The 26,124-nt window shown below is 37.3% G+C and overlaps 1 long non-coding RNA gene and 5 pseudogenes across 6 annotated transcripts; 4 read left to right on the top strand and 2 right to left on the bottom strand.

The window, feature by feature from the left end:
* The first annotated feature begins 5,164 nt into the window (after positions 1 to 5,164).
* On the top strand, positions 5,165 to 6,828 carry LOC106911275 (Ig kappa-b4 chain C region pseudogene; annotated as a pseudogene). Its single transcript, XR_015764580.1, has 3 exons — positions 5,165 to 5,221; positions 5,448 to 5,574; positions 6,362 to 6,828. The product of XR_015764580.1 is annotated as an Ig kappa-b4 chain C region pseudogene (transcript).
* Positions 6,829 to 7,277: 449 nt separating this feature from the next.
* On the top strand, positions 7,278 to 9,615 carry LOC148156554 (Ig kappa-b4 chain C region pseudogene; annotated as a pseudogene). The gene is made up of 3 exons (XR_015764579.1): positions 7,278 to 7,289; positions 8,074 to 8,173; positions 9,150 to 9,615. The product of XR_015764579.1 is annotated as an Ig kappa-b4 chain C region pseudogene (transcript).
* Positions 9,616 to 12,857: 3,242 nt separating this feature from the next.
* On the bottom strand, positions 12,858 to 21,840 carry LOC106911272 (Ig kappa chain V region K-25 pseudogene; annotated as a pseudogene). Its single transcript, XR_015764578.1, has 3 exons — positions 21,724 to 21,840; positions 21,357 to 21,616; positions 12,858 to 12,929 (listed from the first exon to the last, which is right to left on the bottom strand). The product of XR_015764578.1 is annotated as an Ig kappa chain V region K-25 pseudogene (transcript).
* LOC148156553 (uncharacterized) lies at positions 15,706 to 16,272 on the bottom strand. Its single transcript, XR_015764676.1, has 2 exons — positions 15,973 to 16,272; positions 15,706 to 15,860 (listed from the first exon to the last, which is right to left on the bottom strand). It is a non-coding gene; the product is annotated as an uncharacterized LOC148156553 (long non-coding RNA).
* Positions 16,806 to 18,577, top strand: LOC106911271 (Ig kappa-b4 chain C region pseudogene; annotated as a pseudogene). Its single transcript, XR_015764569.1, has 3 exons — positions 16,806 to 16,814; positions 16,925 to 17,087; positions 18,123 to 18,577. The product of XR_015764569.1 is annotated as an Ig kappa-b4 chain C region pseudogene (transcript).
* A 44-nt stretch (positions 21,841 to 21,884) lies between the features above and the next one.
* LOC148156552 (Ig kappa-b4 chain C region pseudogene) lies at positions 21,885 to 24,900 on the top strand (annotated as a pseudogene). Its single transcript, XR_015764577.1, has 3 exons — positions 21,885 to 21,903; positions 23,387 to 23,482; positions 24,435 to 24,900. The product of XR_015764577.1 is annotated as an Ig kappa-b4 chain C region pseudogene (transcript).
* The last annotated feature ends 1,224 nt before the right edge of the window (positions 24,901 to 26,124 follow it).

Below are 26,124 nucleotides of genomic sequence, written 5' to 3'. Positions count from 1 at the left end.
AGTTTTTTATGCAGTAGAATTGCTGATTCCACATTCTTTTGAAGAATGTGAAATTCTTCTTCAGACTCATGAACTGCTGCAGTCATCTCTCTGATACATCATGGTGGGATTTCCTTGGGTCCCACCATGATGTTCACTGCCACTTTAATATGAGGAGCACACAAAGGACACGATCAAACCTCATTCAAGCTCACACACACAACCACACACACATATGTAACCTACAGTGTTTATTTTAGTTTAGCATGGCCTATATTTCTTGAGGTAACACAATCAGTCTCTGCAGCTGCAGTTCAGTTTCAGTTCATTCTGACTGAGGGAGGTTTTTGTACGACTGTTTTTCACTGTGTGAACACATTCTGGCTGTTGGGGTAATGAAAACTCTGACAGTAATAAACTGCAGCATCTTCAGCCTGAACTACACTGATGGTCAGAGTGAAGTCAGAGTTTGATCCTCTGGCTGAAAAACGACTTGGAGTCCCTGATGCTCGAGTGTTAACATTATAAATGAGCAGCTTAGGGGTTTGTCCATCTTTCTGTTGGTACCAGGCAAAACGATAACAGGAACAACCACTGTAATAATAAACGTCCTGACTGGTTCTACAGTTGATGTTGACAGGTCCTCCAATATCAGCTCTCACTGCTGCAGGCTGCTGAGTCACTGTGATCTGACCTCTGACCTCTGAGGACACAGAGACAAAAACATGCAGCAGCTTCATGGTTTAGTCGGCTTCATTTCAGAGGGACAGATGTTCATAGAGGAGAGGAGTTGGATTCTCTGGACTTTACCTGTGAAGCAGCAGCAGAGGAGAGTCCAGATGAGGACGCAGATCAAAGTCATGTTTCTGATGATGAGGAGGATTTCTGTGTCTTCTGCTGTGATGAAGGACAGCTGTCAGTCATCCAGTGTTCAACTGTCAGGACTATAAACTCTCCCAGAGCGCTGGAGCATGGAGCTGCTGATGCAAAGTGGCTCTATGGAAATGCTCTGAATGAATCCAGTAGAGACTAAGATCGATGATGGATTGAAGACAAAAAGCTCATTATTTCTTAAGTGGTTAAAGGTTTTTTTTTATAATAATGTTCTATGCATTTTGCCTGATAGTAAATTTGTGATCAAAATAATTTTATTTTATCAGAACTGGGTCTTGGATGATCCTAGATGGATCGGGTGGTTTAGACGTAGGACAGAATTTGAAGCTCCTTGTGTGACACGTTTTTTTTTTGTGCATGAACACACAATTAAACATGGTGACTAAGAGTCTACATAAAGTATAGTTTGTAAAGTGGACATTCTTGTCCAATTAAATATCTGCTTTTTTGGTGAGTCCACATCTCAGATATAATGTAACTACATAAGAGGACAGTACATCTCTACCTTTAGATTATTTCTGCTGCATTTCAATGCTTTTTTATCACTGTGATGGGACTTATGCTGACAAAACTGGCTTTTATTCTGTAAACGATTCATTGTGAGTCTCAGTTCATGAGACAACCTCATCTTCTGTAAATCTTTGATGTCTTTTTTTCCTGATATTTAAAGTTGTAGCTTAATAAAATTCCTCTCATTGAGCTCTTGAGTGATTTATGTTACAAGAGCTAAATGTGATTGTGATTATGTTAAAATTATTTTACTGAAAGTTATTATAGGCTTAAAAGGATGTTCCACAAATGTTCAAGATCAACAACTAGTTATTAAAAGCAAAAAAAAGCACAAAAAAAATACAAAGAACAAATATTGATGTAATTGTTGTTTGATGAATTATCAAAATGACATCAGCCCATTTGATGAACCTACAATCATGGGGAAAAATTAAGATAAACAATTTCATGTAATTAAATCACTTTATTTGTTGCTAATTAAAATGATTAGTCATTGATATGTAAACATTTATTTTAAAACAAAGATTAACATTATTTTACTCTTTAAACAACAAATAACACTTTGTACTCTACCTGGAAAAAAATGGTTAGAACACCTCATCATTTATTCAGAGTTGTTCCTTAGTGGATTTATTAATGTGGTTTCAGCCATCTTCATGTTGTGATGTTCACATGTTGCTCTGTGTCTTTTGTTTTGAGCCGATCCATGTCATGTTCCTGATTATCTTTATTCCTTGCACCTGTGTTGCTCCCTGATTGGTTCCTTTATTAAGCCTCACTCAGGTACATTCACACTGCCAGGTTATTAAATGCTTTCAGCTAGTAGTCTTTGAGCTCACTCCATCTCTTTCTCATTTATTTGTCCAGCTGCCACTGTCACTGAACTGAAACTTGAGTTGCAGTTCAGTTTGACTGAGGGAGGTTTTTGTACGACTGTTTTTCACTGTGTGAATGGCCACTGACTCCCAATGTTATGAAGACTCTGGCAGTAATAAACTGCAGCATCTTCAGCCTGAACTCCACTGATGGTCAGAGTGAAGTCAGAGTTTGATCCTCTGGCTGAAAAACGACTTGGAGTCCCTGATGCTCGAGTGTTAACATTATAAATGAGCAGCTTAGGGGTTTGTCCATCTTTCTGTTGGTACCAGGCAAAACGATAACAGGAACAACCACTGTAATAAAAAACGTCCTGACTGGTTCTACAGTTGATGTTGACAGGTCCTCCAATATCAGCTCTCACTGCTGCAGGCTGCTGAGTCACTGTGATCTGACCTCTGACCTCTGAGGACACAGAGACAAAAACATGCAGCAGCTTCATGGTTTAGTCGGCTTCATTTCAGAGGGACAGATGTTCATAGAGGAGAGGAGTTGGATTCTCTGGACTTTACCTGTGAAGCAGCAGCAGAGGAGAGTCCAGATGAGGACGCAGATCAGAGTCATGTTTCTGATGATGAGGAGGATTTCTGTGTCTTCTGCTGTGATGAAGGACAGCTGTCAGTCATCCAGTGTTCAACTGTCAGGACTATAAACTCTCCCAGAGCGCTGGAGCATGGAGCTGCTGATGCAAAGTGGCTCTATGGAAATGATGTGACTGAGTCCAACTTAAACCTGGGATTAGTTTTATAATGGGTCATTAGTTCATACATAATAATAAACTCAATAGAGTTTATTGTAATGTATAAACTCTTGGTATTTAGCTCCATCTCTCTATCCAGCACCCACATGTTTGCTGTGTTGTTTGGTCTTCAGGCCATCGTGAAATATTTATATTTTCGTATTGACACCAAATCACACAACAGGATTTTCTAATACAGAGGGAATCAATTGCCCTGGATATTATACTTGTGTTTCAGAGTAAAAGAGGGATATTGACACAGCTGAAGTTTTGAAGCACAAGTTAAATAGTTTCAGGTATGAGGTTTCAAAACCTCCAAAATTGTGTTTCCAATTTCAAGTTGTTGATCTTGAAACCACCACCTTTAAAATGTCTATCGACTAAAGAATTTTTACATATCTGGTTTGTATGTGCAAGAAGGTTGGTGTTGTGTGGGGTTTTCTTTCCTGTCCTTTTCCTCCGTCAAGGTATTATTGGCAGGTGTAGCCTTCAGCTGTTCCTCATCAAGAAGGAATCAGCAGCAGCTTAAAAAAGGAGTGTTTCTCTCAGACAGATGCCAGATTAGTGTGATAATCACTTATCCAGTTGTAAGTTTAAAGAGTTTCCTTTATCTACCTTTTTTGTTCTCCTCTGCAGACATCTCTATACCTGCGGATACTCGTTTATGGTTTCTATACACCTGCCCTCATCTGACTTCTTCAGGGATAACCTCTCCAGCTTACCATTGTCTATCTCCACTGCTCTTCCGGTAACAAACTGACCTGGAAAGAATGTTTGCGTGGATCACCCCGGCCTGAAAAGTCTGGAAGCAATTCAGATTTGGGGAGATATGGAAATGGCAACTGAAAAAATACTGTAAATAGTTACATAGGTAAGTCTTGAAAAATCCCAGCTGTGGACGATTCCTGAAAATTTTCAGAGGACTCAAATGTAAAGTAAGCCAAGAGATCTGCATGAGCCAAAGAACAGACTGGACTGGTTGAGACCTCAACACACACAAAGCTCGAGTAAAAATTCTATGCCAGAGTAATGGGCTCTGTGAAAACTTGTGTGAAAAGCAGGTGCACTAAGAACTTTCCAATATTGGGTTCAATAAAACAGACAGAAATGGAGTCCATTTTGATTTGTTTCTGTTATTTGCCACTTTGTCTCTCCCCTGGGCTGTGAACTGCTTCTCTGCCGCCTGTCTGTCCATCCTACAATACTCACCCATTTGTCTTTTCCTCCTGGAACAAAGGAAAGCATAACATCACTCCCTGCTAACCTCACCCCAGGGAACTAACTTGGCACCTCTTATGTTTGACTCCTCTTCCAGGAACTGTAAAAGCTCGTCCCATTTCCTGCACTTCAAACTTTAACCCAGAATGACTGTAAACGTCCCATTTGCATGAGTGTATCAGACAATGAGAGAAAAGATCAGTCTGTAGTAAATCTCAGTACTTCCCAAGGGGAAATTGACACATGTTCTCATCCAGAAAAATAAGAAAAAGGGCAAGAGCAACCACAACAGTCTTCATGGACATTGGCACAACTCAACTTTTACAACATATGTAAAGACAATAAACACACAGAATATCTCCACAATCAGTAACAGGCAAAAAGGTCAATAGCACTCAATTCTACTTTAGATAAAACAAAACTGAAGATGCTTTCTTATTAAACTTATGAAGAGTTTTTGCTCTTTTGATAAGGTAATCTGCTCCTTTAAAGCAGAGTTTTTGTTACTTAAATATCCTAAATATTTCAGCTAGACAGCATCTTTATAGGTCATCCCCCTTAGGAAGTTTATGTCTCAGTGACAGACTAGCTTTTCTTGAAATGGAAAATGTTTGATTGTCTTGATATTTAAAAACAGTATCTTGAATTATACCAAGTAAACATAATAAAAACGTAGCACTTGAATTATCTCTCTGGATTGGTCCCTTTGTGGAGTTACAAATACTACTTTTGGCTTCAGGACACAGTCATTGTTTTCCCACTATTTTGTTTACCTGGAATTTTCTTTTTCATGATAAAACAATTAGATTCTGGTAAAGTTCAGGTAAAGCTTTGGCTTTGTGCTCAGGCTTGTTTTATGCAACAAACAGCATTTTCTGCAGAGTGGTTTGTGTTCAGAGTCAAGGACCCGCTTCTCTCCACAGACAGAGGTTTTTGTACGACGACTCAATGAGTTTGTATCACTGTGGTACACGTTTGGTGGAGGAACCAGACTGGAGGTTGGAAGTAAGTTAAAGTTTTTACTTATCTTTATTTATTTGGTTCATTTTCCTTAATTTTCTCTCATGATGGATAGGCAGTAAAAATATGGTAATATATTTTTTATTTACTAAAACACAGGAGATGCAAAAGCGATTTTAGATTTTTAAATCTAAAACATTGTGTTATATATTGCAATCAGTCAACGGATAATTACTGTGTTTTCTTTGTACAGTTTCATCTAGGCTCGTAGGTTAAGTTTAGTCTTAAAAAGTCAGAGAGCCGTGTCTCTCTACAGTCAGAGGTTTTTGTACGACGACTCAGTGAGTTTGTATCACTGCGGTACACGTTCGGTGGAGGAACCAGACTGGAGATTGGAAGTAAGTCTGTTCCAATTCAAGACTAAACAGAAAATTATAGAATCTTTTAAAATGTTTCTCTGTTGCTGTTTGTAGTTTAATAGAAAACAGATATTTTTGTACCTTGACTTTACAATGTAGTTTAAGTTGAGTCAAAGTCCATGTTTGAAAAGATTAGTTTATATAAAATTAAATTTAATATTTTTTTCTGTTCTTAGTTGATAAAATATTACTTGATGTGTGACTAAATCAGTGGAATAACATCTGAACTGTTATTCTGTATTAATCTACATAAAGGGAAGAGACAGAAAAAGACAAGAAAAGAAATGTCCAATCATTTTATTTTAATTTATATCAATTAACAAGGAAGAAAACAACTGAGATCAAAATTCTCATTTACAAGCATTTCCTGAGCTATAGAGCAACAACACAACATAAAGAAGGACGGATTTAACCTTACTACTTTATGTTGTCATAAATTTAACAAATATGTTTCATTGTGAATTTTAAATGAGAAACCTGTAATTAAAATGTTGATTTAATTATTAGCGCTTGTAACATAAAAAAATATATATTTTTTTTCCTTTAAAGTCTAGATAAAATAATTAGGGTCAGACTGAATGATGATGGAGCTCAGATGATTCTCAAGAGGAAGTGAAACATTAAGTGACTGTTGGAGCAAAACGACATCTGGCAGGAACATCCTAGCATAGAAGATCTCTGCTGTCACATTCAATTTGCTTAGATGCTTGCTATATGACTGACAGCTTTGTGATCCATGTCCTCTGACCTCGGTGTTGTCTCCTAGGTGATACCCGCCCCACCCTGACAGTGCTGCCCCCCTCCAGTGAGGACCTGAAGCAGGGGAAGGTTACCCTCATGTGTCTGGCCAACAAGGGCTTCCCCTCAGACTGGACTCTGTCCTGGAAGCTGGACGGCAGCAGAACCAGCACCAGCTGGGAGGAGAGCAGGAGCCCCGGGGTGCTGCAGAATGACGGCCTCTACAGCTGGAGCAGCACCCTGAGGCTCCCTGCAGACCAGTGGAGGAAGGTGGGCTCTGTGACCTGTGAGGCCTCCCAGGGCTCCCAGTGTGCAGTCACAGAGACACTGAGGAGAGACCAGTGCTTCTAAAATCAATCTGTGGCTGATTTTACCTTTGCTTTCATTTTTTCTTATTACCAACTTCTCTGTGTCATTCTGAATGTGCTTGATATTGTATTGAAGTGGACTGATTCATTTTTATAAGCAATAAATATTTCACAAATGCTCCTGGAATCTTTTGTTTGACTTATTCACATTATTCACAAGATATATGCACAGTACTCTTACTGGTCACCCTCCACCTCTTGTCCTAGACCTAGAACCTTTGGAGTAAGGCTCACATGTGACCATATGGACAAGTATGCAGTAATTATACTACAAGCTACAGGACAGGACAATTTGTATTAATTTACTTTAGAGTGAGAAAATATTACTTTATTATTATTATTATTATTATTAAAACTTCAGAAGTTATTTTTTCTTATTGATGCCATATGGCAAGCAAATAATTAAATGCCTTTTCATAATAATGGTATCACATTTGTTGCATTAATCTTTCCACATTAGGACTTACTACTTTTGTTTTTTTGACATTCTTTTCACCAAAACCTGTTCAAGCATTGACATTATTTCAAATGTTTATTAAAATATGTGTTCTAATATTTGAGTGCAAACCTTCAATAATGATTTCTAAGGTGACAACATGCAGTTAAATGTGTGTTAAAGAATAACTCTATACAGTCTAAAAATAATTATCTGTGCTCCAAGAGCATATCTTTACGTATTGATTTTATTAAGACATAATGAGAAAATTAAAGATGAGAAAAGAGAAAACTTGTGATACTGATCAGAAAAAAAGAGAATTACTCAAATTTGGATTGTTGTTCAGTTTCAACATATTTAATTTATCTGAGTGATTTATTTAAGTAATTTATCATAATTCTTACATCTAAGAAAATAAATGCATTTGTGCATTTAATTTTTTGGATGAAAAATTCAAAACATTATTTTTAGTTTCATATTGTGAAAATAAAAATTTTAATTATTTTAAAACATTTTTGCTTTCTATGACAGATCTAGATTTGATACAAGCAGCAGATTTTATTTCTTGTTTTGATGAAAGTGAGTGAGCCGTGTGTCTAGTCAGAGGTTTTTGTACGGCGCCTCAACGAGTTTGTATCACTGTGGTGGACTTTTGGTGGAGGAACCAGACTGGATATTGGAAGTAAGTGAAATTTAAAGCTACTTTTTAATAAACACTTTTAAATTTTTATTATTTTGCGTTACTAGAAAATAAAGCTCAGAATATGCAGATTTTTTTTGATAAACAGAAGTTTTATAAGAACAAAGAAGTGATTTTGTGAATGGAAATCTGACAGTTTTGAGATAGTGAGACCTGGACAAGGGGAGGATTTACATCAATAAAGAGGTTCTTGGTTTAATCTGGTTATAAGGTTTAATTTAGTCTAAAACTGTCAGAGCTGCGTCTCTCTTCAATCAGAGGTTTTTGTACGGCGCCTCAATGAGTTTGTATCACTGTGGTACACGTTCGGTGGAGGAACCAGACTACAGGTTGGAAGTAAGTCAAAGTAAATGTTGTTTTATTCAATTGTAATTTTATATATTCAGTATTTGACTTTGATAAATGAAAGTTGAATGAATTGTGAAGATTTTAGGTTTTCTTTTTGCAAATAAATGCACTGACCCAACAGTTCTTTCATAAAGAGAAACCACATATAAGATGCAATAATATATGTTAATGTTTGAATAAATATTAGAGTAAATTGTGTTTGTTTTAGTCATTAATCTGGGCTTGAAGGTTTTGTTTAGTCTGAAAAAGTCAGATGTTTTTGTCCCGATAGTGAAATATTTCTGTACAGCAGTTCAACCAGTTTGTATCATTCTGGTGGACAATTGGTGAGGAACCAGGTTGGATGTATGTTTGGATGATTTTTAAAATATTATTCAGTGACCTGTTGAGTGTAGAAAAATGTGTTTTTATTAGTTTCTTTTACTGTGATTTATACAAGTTGAAGATTAACTTTCCTCTTGAAGTAAAATATCAGTAAATAATTTACAGAGTGCTAGACATGAGAATAATGGTCTGTTGTTCAAGAGCATATCTTTATTTATTGGTAACTGTGACACAGTTAAAGACAAGAGATGTGAGAAAACGTCTGTCAAAGCTTCTGAACAGATTAATTTAATGAAAAAGGGTTTACTAAATTATGAATTATATTTTAAATAATCTGATGAGCCTTTTCTAAAACATTTACTGTTGTGATTTCATCATTTTATTTATGAGGGAAAAATTTTTAATATTTTTATTCTTCACTTCACTACATGTATATTTCAGTTAAACTATATTATCTGTAACCTGAGTTGATATGCATGACAGGTTTTTTGAAAAGGAAACGAAACAGAATGTGAGCTGAGTGGCTGGTGGAGCAGAAATACATCTGTTAGAAACGACTTAGTGGAGAAAATCAACTTTCACAGTACAAGAGTTCAAATGACTGTAGTTCCTGATCTCTAACCTGATTGGTGTCTCCTAGGTGATACCCGCCCCACCCTGACAGTTTTGCCCCCCTCCAGTGTGGAGCTGCAGCAGCAGCAGGTTACCCTCATGTGTCTGGCCAACAAGGGCTTCCCCTCAGACTGGACTCTGTCCTGGAAGCTGGACGGCAGCAGCAGCTTCACCTGGGAGGAGAACAAGAGCCCCGGGGTGCTGCAGAATGACGGCCTCTACAGCTGGAGCAGCACCCTGAGACTCCCTGCAGACCAGTGGAGGAAGGTGGGCTCTGTGACCTGTGAGGCCTCCCAGAGCTCCCAGTCTGCAGTCACAGAGACACTGAGGAGAGACCAGTGCTCCCAGTCCTGAGCTGATTCACTAGAAGATCACTAGTTTTTCTCTACTACTGCTCTGGCTGTGCTGTTTAAGAATTTCTCTATGTTTTCCTTCCATTTTGCTTCATTTGTTCTTCTACAACTTGATGATTTAAATAAAATTTCCTAAACATATTTGTCTGACTTTATCACTTTAATTACTTTGTACCAAGATTAGTGCCTGGGACATTTTCAAAATAAAATATCTAATCTACAGTGAACATTTTCATAATTTCATGAATGCTTTTAAGGACAGCATTTATGGTTTCAGTATTTTAGTAATAGTGCTGAGATATGCTCTTGTCAAAGGCACGAAAGAACATCATCCTACTTGAATTTGTTTCACTTTATATAGTTATTCCTTTGATGTATTTTAAGATTTATAAATAATTCAAGTTGTTGTCCAGAATCACACCCTTACTATTTTATAAATTATTAGTTTACAATTCAGTATATGTTTTCAGTTTTGTTAAAGTTTTTCTCAAAAACAATATTGTTCAAGAATATCATAAAATAGGATCAGTTAATCAAATCAGCTGTGGTAGCATGATTATATACATAATGTTTTTTTATAAGATGGTTTATTATTATACAGTGATTTTTTCACAATTAGACACACATTTGATTAATTTTAATTCACTTTATCTGCACACTTTGGAATTTAAAATGTTTTCAACTCTTGCAAGTGTTCCTAGAAGTACCTTGTTCTTGTATTTTTTGTTTTAGCAAAATATTTTTAGCTGTGGTCTAGTAATCACAAATATAAATATTGGTAAACAAAGGAACATGGAGTGCATCAATAAAAATAAAGTTTGATGCAGTAAATATGGCCAAAATCATAAGAACACATAATGATCCTGAAGACAGTCATTGTAGACAGAAACTTGAAGTTGTTTCTAAATGTCTGCCCTGTAGTGTGAAACCAAAGTGTTTTCTGTGTGTGGTTAACCAACTGCAACTTCCAGATGCAACAGTTCAGTTTCTGTTGAGTCTGAATGGGGAGGTTTTTGTATGACTGTTTTTCACTGTGTGAATGAATATGTGCTGCTGATGTAAAATTCACCCATACAGTAATAAACTGCAGCATCTTCAGCCTGAACTCCACTGATGGTCAGAGTGAAGTCAGAGTTTGATCCACTGCCTGAAAAACGACTTGGAGTCCCTGATGCTCGAGTGCTGGTATAATAAATGAGGAGCTTAGGAGTTTGTCCATCTTTCTGTTGGTACCAGGAGAAATAGTTTCCATTTATATTCTGACTGGTTCTACAGTTGATGTTGACAGATCCTTCCAGATCAGCTCTCACTGCTGCAGGCTTCTGAGTTACTGTGGCCTGACCTCTGACCTCTGAGGACACAGAGACAAAAACATGCAGCAGCTTCATGGTTTAGTCGGCTTCATTTCAGAGGGACAGATGTTCATAGAGGAGAGGAGTTGGATTCTCTGGACTTTACCTGTGAAGCAGCAGCAGAGGAGAGTCCAGATGAGGACGCAGATCAGAGTCATGTTTCTGATGATGAGGAGGATTTCTGTGTCTTCTGCTGTGATGAAGGACAGCTGTCAGTCATCCAGTGTTCAACTGTCAGGACTATAAACTCTCCCAGAGCGCTGGAGCATGGAGCTGATGATGCAAAGTGGCTTTATGGAAATGCTGTGACTGAGTCCATTAGAGATTTGGAACTATGTGACACTCATTTAAATATCATATTTATTTTAATCTTTGTGTGGTAAATTTTCTTCCCATGTAACATTCCACACTATTTACCAAATAGTTTGTTTTTGAGAAATGTATATTTACTTTACAGCCTGTTTATTTGTTTTGTATAAATTATGTAAACTTTTCTGTTTTGTCTTTTTAATATGTAATAATCATTTTAGAGATTTTACACAATAAAAACAAATGAACAAATGAATCTGTCAATAATGTGGATTTAAAATAAATCTCATCTTTGTTTTTATGTGATGATTGAAGACTCTGCCTTTTCCCTGATAGTTTTGTTTTGAGCTGAATATATTGACTTTAAATTTAAATTAATCAAAAAGCCATTAGCTGTTTATGTTTTTTACTTGTATCAGCTGGGTCAAGGACTAAAGTCAAATTTTATCACTTTGAGTTATAACCTGATACACTGCATCTGTCCTGCAGTTTATTTGTACTGTATATTGTGCCTGTTTTAAATATCCTCTGAGTCACAGTCCCCCAAAGACTTACATCTAACATCTGCATGTTTGATGAATCCACATCTCATAGATGTATCTATATTTGAAGTTCTAATATTTATATCTAAACTCTTGTGGTTTGAAAATGTTTTGTTGAAACTTATTTTATGCAATTTTTTTTTTCAAGTGACATTTAGTAATAAAAAAGCAAATACATTTTTTTTAATTATACATTTTGATGTAACTTTCTGTTCCTTTATTCACAGTGATTCCTGGATGGATTCACTCTGGTATGTTTTGGCCATCATCATATTGTAGCCCAGTGCCGGTTAAGGTTCTCATTGCTTCATATTTTCCATCAAGCTCTGTAATATTCATGGTGATTGTGTGACAGTGATCCTGCTGCAGCAAAGAATCCCAGAAGCATGACACTTCTAACTCCATGCTTCACAGCTGGTATGAGAACCCTGACAGGGAGTGCTGTATTGGCTGAAGATGGTGATTTTGTTTCTTTCTGAAAAAAAAAAAAAAAAAAAGTTTTTGACTCATCTGTCCAAAGACTTTCATTTCAGATATCATTTTGGAATATAATTTGGAATATAATCATTCAGGCAAACTTTAGTCTGGCCTTTTTACTTAGAGAGCAAAGCTTTACTCTTTGATCATCTCCCATAACAGAAGTTACATTTGTGCAGTCTCTTCTCTTTTAGATTCAGCCATGTGTTTAATGACAAAAGCAGCAAGATCTTGCTGTAAGTCCTGTGTTGAAATGTTTGTGTTTTCTGAGACACCAAACATTTTACAATCTGTTCCAGGGTGAAATAGTTTGGACAGCCAGACCTTTGACGCGTTGGTTCACTTGACAGTTTTTTATGCAGTAGAATTGCTGATTCCACATTCTTTTGAAGAATGTGAAATTCTTCTTCAGACTCATGAACTGCTGCAGTCATCTCTCTGATACATCATGGTGGGATTTCCTTGGGTCCCACCATGATGTCCACTGCCACTTTAATATGAGGAGCACACAAAGGACACGATCAAACCTCATTCAAGCTCACACACACAACCACACACCCACAAACACATATGTAACCTATAACTACAGTGTTTATTTTAGCTTAGCATGGCTTTTATTTCTTGAGGTAACACAATCAGTCTCTGCAGCTGCAGTTCAGTTTCAGTTCATTCTGACTGACGGAGGTTTTTGTACGACTGTTTTTCACTGTGTGAACACATGCTGGCTGTTGGGGTAATGAAAACTCTGACAGTAATAAACTGCAGCATCTTCAGCCTGAACTCCACTGATGGTCAGAGTGAAGTCAGAGTTTGATCCTCTGGCTGAAAAACGACTTGGAGTCCCTGAATCTCGAGTGCTGGCATAATAAATGAGCCGTTTAAGAGTTTGTCCATTTTTCTGTTGGTACCAGGCTAAGCAGTGGGAGCTGCCAGAAACATAAACATTCTGACTGATTCTACAGGTGATGGTGGCAGATCCTCCCAGATCAGCTCTCACAGCTGCAGGCTGAATCAGTGTGTACTGACCTCTGACCTCTGTGGACACAGAGACAAAAACATGCAGCAGCTTCATGGTTTAGTCGGCTTCATTTCAGAGGGACAGATGTTCATAGAGGAGAGGAGTTGGATTCTCTGGACTTTACCTGTGAAGCAGCAGCAGAGGAGAGTCCAGATGAGGACGCAGATCAAAGTCATGTTTCTGATGATGAGGAGGATTTCTGTGTCTTCTGCTGTGATGAAGGACAGCTGTCAGTCATCCAGTGTTCAACTGTCAGGACTATAAACTCTCCCAGAGCGCTGGAGCATGGAGCTGCTGATGCAAAGTGGCTCTATGGAAATGCTGTGACTGAGCATTTCCATATATTGATCCCACTTATAGAGACTAGGATCAATGTGATGCTCCTTTGAACATTTTTAAAGGAGTTGTTGAAGTAGTTGAAGTTTCTTCCACATAATGTTTATGACATTTTAACTGACTGTTTTTGAGCAAAACATACTTTACATCATGTTTAGTTGTGTTTTATATGAAATCTACACTTTTTCTTTTCCATTCTTCTTTCTAGTTCATAATCATTCTAGATATTTTAAAAATATAGAAATGAGGTATGAGCAAAGGAAATAGGGACATTTTAAGTCATCACTTTAAAAAAACACAAACAGGAAATGTGCAGTTTTAGTCATAATGCACCCTTTCTTTGAACACATGTTTACACAGTTAGAGGTAAGTGTCTAAACAAATGATATTTTGGCAAGTCAACATATTTGTGGGGAACATCACTTCTGTCATTTGAGATACGGCCTTGTCCTTTGAATCATTGGATCACTATAATGCAAACTTACATAACTGATGCAAAGACTCAACATCCTTTGTTACAAAGGACACAAAGGATGTCCTTTTTATTATGTTGAAATAATAAATTTTAAAATATGTAAAAGAAAATGGGGGAAAGTGCATTAAATTAACAAATGTCATAAAATTCAAAACCTTAGTTAAATTCTGTCTGTTTTGATTTTCTCTACTTTTTAAACAAATAAAACAAATTTTAAACCTGTACTTCTGTAATATATTTTGTTAACCAATGAAGCTGTTTGTCATTCCAATTAGTCTGATGATTGGATATTTTAAAACAGGCAGCTGCTTCATGAACATTTGTGTACATCTATATGAACGTTTTAGTGAAGTTATTTCTGCAACAGCTTTTAGCTACAACTAGCTAGTTAGTGCCCGTCCACAGTCTAATTTACATATTATGATCTATGAATATGGTTCTATGAACAACTTCTGTTTCAGTGCAGCTGTGGATCAGTTCCTCTGTAGCTGAGGGAGGATTTGTATGACATTATCACTGTGTGAACGGTGATAATGTCATACAAATGACATTATCACCGTTCACTGTCACTGTCACTGACTCCAAGATGTCACTTGGAGTCAGTGACATCTTTTGGATGTCACTGACTCCAAAAGAGTCACTGACATCATCATTGTGCTGCTGGTGTGTCAGTGGATCTGAAAGGCCTGGACAGCCACTGATCAACTCTGACCTCTTAACAGCTGGAGCAGAGAGGCAGGACACATATGCAAACACACTGAGTCAGTCACATGGAGCTCAGCTCTCATGTCGTTAGATTTCTGTGAGATTTGTGCTAATTACCTTCATATTGAGGGTAAATAAAAGTTCTACTCATCTTGATTGTGCCAACACAAGAGTTTAAAATGATCTACTTAGTGCTCTGCCCTTAGATTCAAACCAGCTATAACCAAACATTGACAACAGTCTTAATTCATTCTGCCACACTATACTAATCCATTGCTTCTGTTTTTTTTAATTTGTTTGTAAGTAGTCTATTTTTCCAAATCTTTCTATACAAGTCATTTTATTTCTGTCACAACAGCTTTAAAATTCCAATGTTTTTTATATGTTGTTTTAGTAGTTATTTATTTTCTTTGTGCTCTGTCTTTACATGTTTTAAAACTGTTCTAAGAGTTCCATGAATTTATAATTCTAACATACTGAGAAATAGATTCAAATGGAGACAGTCGGTCATGGAACCACCGTCCTGCAGTTTGAGATGCTTTCTCATGATGATTTTATCAAACATGTAAAAGAAGAGTGGTTCTGTTATGGGACAGTTGGTTGCACCGCTGCCTTGCAGCAAAAAGGTCCTGGGTTAAACTCCTGGCTTGGGGTTCAAATTTACATGGAGTCTGCATGATATCCCTTCATGTGTTGGTTCTCTCACTTTAACATTCTCCCATTGTTAAATCTGCCATTAGAGGCTTTTTTGTTTGGCTGGTTTTATGTTTTTATGTCTACTGGGAGATCAGACCTGTGACAGTTAGTTTCTGTTCTCTCTACTGAAGGTTTTTGTACGACAATATTTCACTGTGTGTAGAAACTGGGAGATGACGGAAAAGTGCCCATACAGTAATAAACTGCTGCATCTTCAGCCTCTACTTGTCTTATTGTTAAAGTGAAGTCAGAATGTGATCCACTGCCTGAAAATCGATCTGAAACTCCAGATGCTCGCTGATCAGAAAACTTGATAATTAATTTTGGAGGCTCTCCATCCTTCTTTTGAAACCAGAATTGATCATGGTAGGATCCTTTATAAACATTCTGACTGGTCCGACATCTGATGGTCACAGATCCTCCCAGATCAGCTCTCACTGCTGCAGCCTGAGTCACAGTGATCTGACCTCTGACCTCTTAGGACACAGAGACAAAAACATGACAAAAATGGGCTTCATGGTTTAGTCGGCTTCATTTCAGAGGGACAGATGTTCATAGAGGAGAGGAGTTGGATTCTCTGGACTTTACCTGTGAAGCAGCAGCAGAGGAGAGTCCAGATGAGGACGCAGATCAGAGTCATGTTTCTGATGATGAGGAGGATTTCTGTGTCTTCTGCTGTGATGAAGGACAGCTGTCAGTCATCCAGTGTTCAACTGTCAGGACTATAAACTCTCCCAGAGCGCTGGAGCATGGAGCTGCTGATGCAAAGTGACTCAAAATTTCAGAATGACTCCAACAGGGACTTTGGATCAGTATAATGATGATTTATTCATTTAAATATAACCAACTGTCTGAAAAGATTATTTTTAATGGATAAAGTGTTTCATTAATATGTTGTTTTGTTCAATTATAATAAAAAATGTAAAATTTATTTGAGATTGTTTTGCAAAGCCTTATATATAACTTTTTTGATGCATACTACTCTTGAAACTACATAATTCTATTCTTGATACTTATATTTGATGTTTTCTTTCTGTAAACTTTTACAATTTTTAAGAATTAGTAATACAGTTTTCTGTCTACCTGTATATCTATGATATTTTCTCAAAGATCACACATCATTGAGCAAAGCAGATTTCAGGAGAGGCTCCATGTTTTACCTATAGATACTTTGATACGAGAAGATCCTTGAAATCTTTTATTAAGGAAATTCCACTTGTAACAGTTATTTGCTACCAGTCAGTTGTTTTTAGTACTTACTTTTGTCCCACTCACACCAAGTTGGGATAGAAAATCCAGCATTCAAAACCAAAGTTAAATATCTTAAGCATATCTGAAACTACACAAGATGTTTATTTGTTAATCGTCTCTTATAAAGTTACTGCAGACTGTGCTGATTTAGACTTTCTTGAAATGAAAGAATGTGTTTCGTAGAACGAATGCTGAATTTTGTTTCAATATTTTCATAAAAAAAGAAATAAATAAATAATTAAGTTCTGGTAAAGTTCAGGAAAATTTAGGGAATTCTGCTAATGTTTAGTTTTTACGTGATGGATATGTACAACACCTTTTTTCACAGAGTTGTTTGTGTTCAGAGTCAGAAAGCCGTGTCTCTCTACAGTCAGAGGTTTTTGTACGGCGCCTCAATGAGTTTGTATCACTGTGGTACACGTTCGGTGGAGGAACCAGACTGGAGTTTGGACGTAAGTCAAAAATAATTGTTCTTATTTTTCCTTTTGACACCTTTCCTTTATTTTCTTTCCATAATAGGTAGAAAGTGGTAATAGGTAGAAATGTTGGTAATTTTATATTAATTTACAAAAACACATACAGGAAACAGAAAAGGTGATTTTGTATTTCTAAATATAAAGAACAAACTACGGTACGTATTATATGGTGATCAGTCTGTCATTTAATTACTGTGTTATTGTAGTAGTTTAATCTGGACTTACAGATTTTGTTTAGACTGAAAAAGTCACAGAGTCGTGTCTCTATAGTCGCAGGTTTTTGTACAGCGACCCACTTAATTTGTATGTGGAGGAACCAGTTTGGTGTTTCCAGTTAAGTCTGCAACATTTAAAAACTGGAGAGAAAATTACATAATTTCTTGAAAAATGCTTCTATTTTGCTTTTTACCATACTTGTTGGTAATTTGTATTTTGTAGTGTAAGTTTTGTCTGAGTAGATGTTTCAAATTTGTAATCCATTTAAAATTAAATTTCAAATATATTTTTTATGTCCATAGTTGATAAAATATGGACATTTATTCTTCTGTGAGAATAAATCTGTTGTTCAAAAACAAACTTTTATCCTGTTATGAATTTATATCAGGATGAAGACAGAAAACACTGGAAAAAATGGAGACAAGTCAAATCACTTTATGTTGTCAATTTGCAGTAAAATTTGAAATTTCATGAGTATGCTTTAATTTTACATTTTTAGTTGAAAATTAAACTAAAAATATTTGAGTTTGCAAGAGAAATGTATGTCATTTTTTTACATTAAAGAATAGATGAAATATTTAGGGTCAAACTGCATGATGATGGATCTGAGTAGATTCTAAAGGGGAAGTGAAACATTAAGTGACTGTTGGAGCAAAACGACATCTGGCAGGAACATCCTAGCATAGAAGATCTCTGCTGTTACATTCAATTTGCTTAGAGTCTAAGCATTAGATGCTTCCTTTATGACTGACAGCTTTGTGATCCACGTCCTCTGACCTCGGTGTTGTCTCCTAGGTGATACCCGCCCCACCCTGACAGTTTTGCCCCCCTCCAGTGTGGAGCTGCAGCAGCAGCAGGTTACCCTCATGTGTCTGGCCAACAAGGGCTTCCCCTCAGACTGGACTCTGTCCTGGAAGCTGGACGGCAGCAGCAGCTTCACCTGGGAGGAGACCAAGAGCGACAGAGTGAAGCAGAATGACGGCCTCTACAGCTGGAGCAGCACCCTGAGGCTCCCTGCAGACCAGTGGAGGAAGGTGGGCTCTGTGACCTGTGAGGCCTCCCAGGGCTCCCAGTCTCCAGTCACAGAGACACTGAGGAGAGACCAGTGTTTCTAAAATGAATCTGTTGTTGATTTTACCTTTGCTTTTATTTTTTCTTATTACCAGCTTCTTGGTTTCATTCCAAATGTCCTTGATATTGTTTTGAAGTGGACTGATTCAATTTTATAAGCAATAAATGTTTTACAAATGCTTCTGAAATCTTATCTGTGACATATTTACATTATTCACAAGAAATATGCACAACAGTATTACTGGCCACCACCCAGCTCTTGTCCTAGGACCTTTGGAGAAAGGCTCATATGTGACTGATTGGAATATTGGTTATAGAATATGGATGAGGAATGACAATATCTGTTGTAGAAAATGCAATATCAACAATTTCTACAACAGCTTTTCTTTCCAGTAACACACATTTACATATGTCAGTAACAGATCTGTGCAGCTGCAGTTCAGTTTCTGTTCATTATGACTGAGGGAGGTTTTTGTACGACTGTTTTTCACTGTGTGAACACATACTGGCTGTTGGGGTAATGAAAACTCTGACAGTAATAAACTGCAGCATCTTCAGCCTGAACTCCACTGATGGTCAGAGTGAAGTCAGAGTTTGATCCACTGCCTGAAAAACGACTTGGAGTCCCTGATTGTCGAAAGCTGGCATCATAAATGAGCCGCTTAAGATTTTGTCCATCTTTCTGTTGGTACCAGGCTAAACGATGGGAGCTGCCAGAAACATAAACATTCTGACTGGTTCTACAGTTGATGTTGACAGATCCTCCAATATCAGCTCTCACTGCTGCAGGCTGCTGAGTCACTGTGATCTGACCTCTGACCTCTGAGGACACAGACACCAAAACATTTTCATGGTTTAGTCGGCTTCATTTCAGAGGGACAGATGTTCATAGAGGAGAGGAGTTGGATTCTCTGGACTTTACCTGTGAAGCAGCAGCAGAGGAGAGTCCAGATGAGGACGCAGATCAGAGTCATGTTTCTGATGATGAGGAGGATTTCTGTGTCTTCTGCTGTGATGAAGGACAGCTGTCGGTCATCCAGTGTTCAACTGTCAGGACTATAAACTCTCCCAGAGCGCTGGAGCATGGAGCTGCTGATGCAAAGTGGCTCTATGGAAATGCTGTGAATGAGTCCAGGAGAGACAGAGCTCGATGATGGATTGAAGACAAAGCTCATATTTATTCTTAAGTGGTGTTTAAAGGGTTTTTTTGTCTTAATGTTTTACGCATTTTGCCTGATAGTAAATTTAGTAGCAAGAGAATTTTATTTTATCAGAACTGGAGATAGAAACCACCCTACATGATCCTGGAAGTATAAGCTGGTTTAGACATTGAACAGAATTTAAAGCTTCTAGTGTGACAAGTTTTCTGTGCACGAATACACAATTAAACATAGTAACTAGACATGTCTACATAAAGTATAGTTTGTAAGGTGGACAACCTTGTCCAATTAAATATCTGCCTTTTTTGGTGAGTCCACATCTAAGATATAATGTAGCTAAATAAGAGGATAGTACATCTCTACCTTTAGAATCATTCTGCTGTATTTCAGAAATATTTCAGAATGTTGCTGTGTCACTGTGATGGGACTTATGCTGACAAAACTGTGACTGTGTAAAGGATTAATTGTGAGTCTCAGTTCATGAAACAACCTCATTTCCTTTTAATACTCTGTAATTTTTTTTACATATTTTTGTCTAGTTCTAGGTAAATAAAATTCCTCTCATTTTGCTCGTGTGATTTCAGAATGTTCAAAATGTTTTGGTGAAAGTTATTCCAGGCTTAAAAGGATGCTCCTCAAATGTTAGATCAACAACTAGTAACAAAAAGCAAAGAAATAATAAAAAAAAAATTAAGAACAAATATCGATGCAATTATTATTTGATAAATTATCAAAATGACATCAACCCATTTGATGAACCTACACTCATGGGGAAGAATTAAGATAACCAATTTCATGTCATTAAATCGCTTTATTTCCCACTATTTAAAAATATTGGTCATCGATATGTAAACATTTATTTCAATCTGGAGAGACTCAGACGGAGAAAAAGGAACAATTAAAAGATTTAATGACAGCAATGAATAACAGTTCTTTGGCGCTCGGGCCAAAGAACTGATCTGAGCCGAGATTTGATGTGAACTCGATGAACATCCCGATAACCGATTAGGGATGCTCTCCCCTCGGGGCCCGACACTGGTGGTGGAGGTCTGGAAAGGGTGCCATCCTGGAGAGCCGGAGGATGTGGGTGGAGAAGGGGAGGTGGTGGGTTGAACGCAGCTGGGAAGCGGCCGACGGCTTGGGTGTAGATCCTTTTATGCAGAGCTTGATTGATGATTGGACACGCCAGGTGAGGTCCAGCGCTGAGGTCGGAGATGAGCATGACGCCGATGGACGAACGGAGGGGATGGAGTCTTCCAGGTTGAATTTTCGCTATTAGCTCCATTTTAAAACAAAGACTAACATTATTTTAGTCTTTAAACAACAAATAACATTTTGTATTCTACCTGGAAAAAATGGTTAGAACACCTCATCATTTATTCAGAGTTGTTAGTGGATTTATTAATATGGTTTCAGCCATCTTCATGTTGTGATGTTCACATGTTGCTCTGTGTCTTTTGTTTTGAGCCGATCCATGTCACGTTCCTGATTATCTTTATTCCTTGCACCTGCGTCACTGCCTGATTGTTTCCTTTATTAAGCCTCATTCAGGTACATTCACACTACCAGATTATCGAATGCTTTCAGCAAGTAGCCTTTGAGCTCACTCCATCTCTTTCTCATTTATTTGTCTTTCTTTATTGCAGCTTCCAGCTGCCACTGTCACTGAACTGAAACTTGAGTTTATGTTCAGTTTGACTGAGGGAGGTTTTTGTACGGCTGTTTTTCACTGTGTGAATGGCCACTGACTCCCAATGTTATGAAGACTCTGACAGTAATAAACTGCAGCATCTTCAGCCTGAACTCCACTGATGGTCAGAGTGAAGTCAGAGTTTGATCCACTGCCTGAAAAACGACTTGGAGTCCCTGATGCTCGAGTGCTGGCATAATAAATGAGGAGCTTAGGAGTTTGTCCATCTTTCTGTTGGTACCAGGCTAAACGGTGGCCACTGCTGTCTACATAAACATTCTGACTGATCCTACAGTTGATCTTGACAGGTCCTCCAATATCAGCTCTCACTGCTGCAGGCTGAGTCACTGTGACCTGACCTCTGACCTCTGAGGACACAGAGACAAAAACATGCAGCAGCTTCATGGTTTAGTCGGCTTCATTTCAGAGGGACAGATGTTCATAGAGGAGAGGAGTTGGATTCTCTGGACTTTACCTGTGAAGCAGCAGCAGAGGAGAGTCCAGATGAGGACGCAGATCAAAGTCATGTTTCTGATGATGAGGAGGATTTCTGTGTCTTCTGCTGTGATGAAGGACAGCTGTCAGTCATCCAGTGTTCAACAGTCAGGACTATAAACTCTCCCAGAGCGCTGGAGCATGGAGCTGCTGATGCAAAGTGGCTCTATGGAAATGCTGTGACTGAGTCCAATAGAGACTGGGATCAATATGATGGAGTAGATCAGTTAATCCGAATATTATTCTGTTATGTGAAACATTTGATGGAAGGTTTATTCATTTTTTTTTTCAGATTACTGTTTTTAACAAGCTTGTCGATTATAGTCTCCAGCTTTAACTTCTTTTTGTTAACTGTTTATTTAAAATAAATAAATAAATTCTGGAGTTAGTTTTTGTGGTATTGTTCTTATTTTCCTTTTAGTTACACTTAATTTGTAGATAAATTTGATTATTTTAAGAATATGCCAAAGTTTAAAACTAGATCAATGATATTGCATAGAATTTGAATTATTATGAAAGGCTTCACGTGTTTCATAAACAGGTTGGTACTTTTGAAGACTTTTCTGTCCTATTCAGATAGAATTTCATCCAAACTCCAAGTATTCAAATTTACATATTAATTCTTTCCACAACTCAGATATTTGTAGTGGGATTATTGAACTGATATTTGATTTTGTTTCATCAGATATTTGTGAATGATGATGATTTAACTTACTAAGTCAGATCAAATAGAAACATATCCAGTCATCATATTTTGACAAACACTGGAATTCAAAGATTCACTGCCTTAGCTAAAGAAATTTCTTTTTCCTCATTAGATTTTGATGAACAGACCATCTTATGGCTAAACCAGGCAGCCAAGAAAGAAGAATGAATGTTTCTGATCTCATGTTTTTATGCGAAAAAGTGAAAGAATTGATACAAATATACTATTTCAGTTTTGCAGCAATGACCTGATTTAAACATGACAATATCTCATATCTCATGCTACAGTGCACATGAGATATGATGCACATCGTAGCATCATATCTCTTTATGTGATATGTTGAGATGGACAGAGAGTCTGTTCATTGGTTCATCATGTCTCAACATCATATCGGTTCATAATGTCTCAACTGATGAACCAATGAACAAAGTCTGTTTATTCAGAGAGTCTGTTCAGAGGTGCACACACTCTGTACACCAATGAAGGTTCATTCACCACAGCATGCTGAACGCTTGCATTTTATTCAATTATATTGAGACTCATTCAAAACAGATTTATAGACACCCCAATAATTGAGAAAAAAGGAAGCAACTAAAAAAATACAATTTAAATGAAAATCAAGACCATGCTTATCAGCAAAACTTAAGCTTTCTGCAGCTAAATGAGAAAAAAAGAGAATTACTCAAAATTGGATTGTTGTTAAGTTTCAATCTATTTAGTTTATCTGAGTGGTAAGTAATTTATCTCAACTTTTACATGTAAGAAAATAAATGCATATATGTGCCTACATTTTCTTGATGAAAAAATCTAAGTATTTATAATTTCATATTCAGTCAATAAAACTTTAAATTATTTTAAAACATTTTGCTTTCTATGGCAGATCAAGATTTGTCACAAGCAGCAGATTTTATTTCTTGTTTTGATGAAAGTGAGTGAGCCGTGTCTCTACAGTCAGAGGTTTTTGTACGGCGCCTCAATGAGTTTGTGTCACTGTGGTGGACTTTTGGTGGAGGAACCAGACTGGAGGTTGGAAGTAAGTGAAAGTAATTATTGTTTTATTAAATTGTACTTTTATAAATTCAGTATTTGACTTTGATAAATGAAAGTTGAATGAATTGTGAAGATTTTAGGTTCTCTTTTTGCAAATAAATGCACTGACTCAACAGTTCTTTCATAAAGAGAAACCACATATATGATACAATCATATATGTTAATTTTTTATGAAATATTACAGTAAATTGTGTTTATTTTGGTCATTAACCTGGGTTTGAAGGTTTTGTTTTGTCTGAAAAAGTCAGACGTTTTTGTCTCTACAGTCAAAGGTTTCTTTTTGTACAGCAGTTCAACCACCATTATGGTGGACAATTAGTGAGGAACCAGGTTGGATGTATGTTTGGATGATTTAAAAATATATATATTATTCACTGCCCTGTTGAGTGTAGAAAAATGTGTTTTTATTAGTTTCTTTCACTGTGATTTATAAAAGTTGAAATGTAATTCACCACTGGAAGAAAAATATCAATAATTTGAAGAGTGCTAGTTATGAGAATAATGGTCTGCTGTCCAAGAGCATATCTTTTCTTATTGGCTTAATTAACATTTATCTCAAAGTTAAAGAAAACGTCTGACACTGATCAAAGCTTCTGAATAGATTAATTTCATGGGAAAGACTTTACCAAATGATGAGTCTTTTCTAAAACATTTACTGTTGTGATTTCATCATTTAAAGATTAGGAAACACATGTTAATATTTTCATTCTACACTTCATTACAGGTATATTTCAGTTTAAACTTTATTATCTGTCTTCCTGAGCTGATATGCAAGACAGGGTTTTGAAAAGGAAACGAAACAGAATGTGAGCTGAATGGCTGGTAGAGCAGAAATACATCTGTTAGAAACGTCTTAGTGGAGAAAATCAGCTTTCACAGTACAAGAGTTCAAATGACTGTAGTTCCTGTTCTCTAACCTGATTGGTGTCTCCTAGGTGATACCCGCCCCACCCTGACAGTGCTGCCCCCCTCCAGTGTGGAGCTGCAGCAGCAGCAGGTTACCCTCATGTGTCTGGCCAACAAGGGCTTCCCCTCAGACTGGACTCTGTCCTGGAAGCTGGACGGCAGCAGCAGCAGCAGCTTGGAGCAGAGCAGGAGCCCCGGGGTGCTGCAGAATGACGGCCTCTACAGCTGGAGCAGCACCCTGAGGCTCCCTGCAGACCAGTGGAGGAAGGTGGGCTCTGTGACCTGTGAGGCCTCCCAGGGCTCCCAGTCTGCAGTCACAGAGACACTGAGAAGAGACCAGTGCTCCCAGTCCTGAGCTGATTCACTAGAAGATCACCAGTTATTCTCTACTACTGCTCTGGCTGTGCTGTTTTAGAATTTCTCTGTTGTTTCCTTCCATTTTGCTTCATTTGTTCTTCTACAACTTGATGGTTTAAATAAAATTTCCTAAAAATATTTGTCTGACTTTATCACTTTAATTATTTTGTACCAAGATTAGTGCCCGGGACATTTTCAAAATAAAATATCTAATCTACAGTGAACATTTTCATAATTTCATGAATGCTTTTAAGGACAGCATTTATGATTTCAGTATTTTAGTAATAGTACTTAGATATGCTCTTGTCATAGGCATTAAAGAAAAACCTCCTACTTGAAACAAAAGTAGGAGTAAAGGAGGAAAGTGATTCCTTTGATGTTTTCTAAGATTTATAAATAGTGCAAGTTATGGGCCTGAAACACATTCTTACTATTCTATAAAATATTTTATTATCTTGCTGATAATAAAATATCAGTTTTACAATTAAGTATGTGTTTTCAGTTGTGTTAAATTTTTTAGGCAATTTGGGGTTAAGTGTCTTGCCCAGGTGCACATTGACATGTGGCAGGAGGAAGCTGGAATTGAACCTACAACCTTCCGATCACAAAACTACAACCCCTGGCAAAAAGTATGGAATCACCAGTCTTGGATGAGCAGTCATTCAGACATTTCATGCTGTAAAACAAACTCGGATCAAAACCTGACACAATATTAAGGTCGTTCCAAAGTGCAACTTGTTGGCTTTCAGGAACACTCAAAGAAATGAAGAGAAAACATTGTGGAAGTCAGTGAATGATACTTTTATTGACCAAACACAGGGAAATAAATATGGAATCACTCAATTCTGAGGAAAAAAGTATGGAATCATGAAAAACACATAAACAAAAGACCATTCAAAATACATCACTAGTATTTAGTTGCACCATCTTTGGCTTTTATAACAGCTTTTAGTCTCTGAGGCATGGACTTGATGAGGGACAAACAGTATTTGGTGCCTACTCTCTTTGATAGCAGTTGCCAGATCAGCTTTGCAGGTTGGAGCCTTCTTGTGGAACATTTTTTTCAATCTCCACCACAGGTTTTCTATTGGGTTGAGATCTGGACTATTTGCAGGCCATGACATCGACTGAATGTGTCTTTCTTCAAGGAATGCCTTCACTGTTTTTGCCCTATGGCACGATGCATTGTCATCTTGGAAAATTATTTCATCATCTCCAAACATCTGTTCAATTGAAGGGATGAGAAAACTGTCCAAAATGTCAATGTAAACTTGTGCATTGATAGAAGAATTAACCACAGTCATCTCCCCAGTGCCTTTGCCTGACATGCAGCCCCATATCATCAAGGACTGTGGAAATTTG

This window comes from Poecilia mexicana, unplaced genomic scaffold, assembly GCF_051168715.1.
Source record: "Poecilia mexicana isolate PSO_F unplaced genomic scaffold, ASM5116871v1 scaffold_11, whole genome shotgun sequence".
NCBI classification, from domain to species: domain Eukaryota; kingdom Metazoa; phylum Chordata; class Actinopteri; order Cyprinodontiformes; family Poeciliidae; genus Poecilia; species Poecilia mexicana.
Note: the sequence above shows the minus strand (reverse complement) of the source record. Positions and strands in the feature narration are given on the sequence as shown.